We start from the raw sequence: 2,175 nt of genomic DNA on the forward strand, positions 1-2,175 counted from the left end.
GCCTCCCATTTTAAGGGTAAGACTGGGTGACTAGTTGAGGGCATAGGGTGTACGATGGAATTCACTCCTACCCACTTTTAGGGATAGTAGAGAGGTTGTTCCCTTAAGTACTGACTCCAAGTCATGAAAAAGGAGCCCCACCCTCTCATTGGCCCGAGAGGGATTCGGTTTGGTGGTTGAACCACAAACCAATTGTTCATTAGAGGATCAGTGGGACTTAAGGAACAAAAAGTAACTTTAGGGGTAAAACTGTAAATTGACCCAGCTCTAGTTACGATCAACTTGTGAAGGATCGACTTACTAATCATGGTTATATCAAATGAACAGAAATATATCTATAGTGAGGGGAGTGCAACAACTAGGCTACAATGGAGTGTCCTAGTAGTAAACGAATGTTGGTTAACAAGGTTAATTAGTTTAGCGGTTAATCTCGGATCGTTGGAGCCCATGAAATGTAGGTCCATTAGGTTCCTCTGCTAGCTCATATCGAACTAAACCTTAGAACAGTGTGACGAGTGAGTTCGAAGTGTTCGAATTAGAATTAGGGAATACACGCTAAATATATACGATATATTTAACCTCATTTTTTTTAGTTATGAATTGAACAAAAAGAGAGAATTAGAGATATTTAAATAAGATTTAAATATTTTAATTATGAATAGTGATAGATAATCAATATATGCTCGAATTAATTGGAATTGACATTTTATTTAATGTTAAATATTAATTAAATTGTTTAATTAATCATTTAATATTATTTTGATTTGAAATTAATTGTTGAATTTAAATAAAGAAAGTCAAAATGTTTACTCCACCTCATGAAAAAATCCATGTTTGAGTTAGTGAAATATTGGTGGTCAATATATGGTTTAACCAAACTTGCATGTTTGCCACATAATCCCACAAATTTTAGTGGAATTTTGAGTGTCAAAATTTGGTTAACTCAAACTTGCATGCTTGCCACATAATCCCACAAATTAGAGTGAAATTTTGAGTGTCAAAATTTGGTAATCTCAAATTTGCATGAACATGCAAATATGACTCTATAAATAGAGTGATCAATGTACATGGAAATTCTTCTTCAAAAACTTTGAAAAAATCTCTCAAAAATCCTATTTACCTATACTAAATTTCTATCAAGTTTCATCACTCACCGGATTCCACAATCATGTTCTAAGGTCGGAGAATAGTAGGAAAGACACTAATGGTGGTTCAAAATCATTCGTGAGGAAAAATAAATTTGAACTACAAAAGGTCAGTATTAAAACTCATTAAGTTTCAATGTTTTTGAACATGCTAGCTAATTTACTATAATTGATGTACTTAGAGTGCCTAAAATCCAAATTGCTTCCGCACATGTTATAGTAACCCCATCAAAATGAACCGAAATTGACAACATATTTATGAACAAAGGAAACAAAAAGAGAGAAAATCCAAAAAGTAGCAAATTCCCTCAAACACTGAAAATGGATAGCCATTCACCACGAGAAAAACACAAAAAAATGAAGAAAGAGGGTGCTAATAAAGGAGTAGGGAAGAAAATGGGGAAGAAGAAATATAAGGGAGATGGGGGGCTTTGGGGCTTCAAAGCTAGATTATGGCGGGCAAAAATATCTCTAGATGCACTAAAATTAGGAACAATGAGTATTCATGTCCTTTGGTATATATGATGTTATTACATGCTGCTAAAGAAATTAGTAGACGGACAATAATTGATTGAGAGTGAGTCTTACATCAGGCTCGAGACCCGCAGGCCAATCGAGGAATCGAGGACGAGACCAGCAGGCTCGAGAAGTTGCAGGCCAATCGAGGACGAGACCAGCAGGCTCGAGACAACAAGGAACCCTTTTCTGAGTCTGTTTTAAGTACATGTGCTTTTGTTGTTGAAAACTTACTTTGATATTTTGTGTTGTAAAATATACTTGATTCACATGTTTTACTTGTCATGTATGAAATTTTTTGTTGTATGACCGAGTTTCGAAGCAAAATATCTATGTTAGTGGTAACTCATGTGATCGAGCTGTTGATGAACATGTGTTGTAGAAGCATTGCTTGAGAACTATGCAGTAACAGCGGGGATCTTCCCAAGGTATCCAGTCGTGTCTGTTTATTTTGGATTTCTGCATTTAGTTTTAAATTGTTTGTTAACAATTGGTCAAGATAAGAAGCGCTGCT

This window comes from Cucurbita maxima, unplaced genomic scaffold (genome assembly GCF_002738345.1).
Source record: "Cucurbita maxima cultivar Rimu unplaced genomic scaffold, Cmax_1.0 Cma_Scf00072, whole genome shotgun sequence".
Classification (NCBI taxonomy): Eukaryota; Viridiplantae; Streptophyta; class Magnoliopsida; order Cucurbitales; family Cucurbitaceae; genus Cucurbita; species Cucurbita maxima.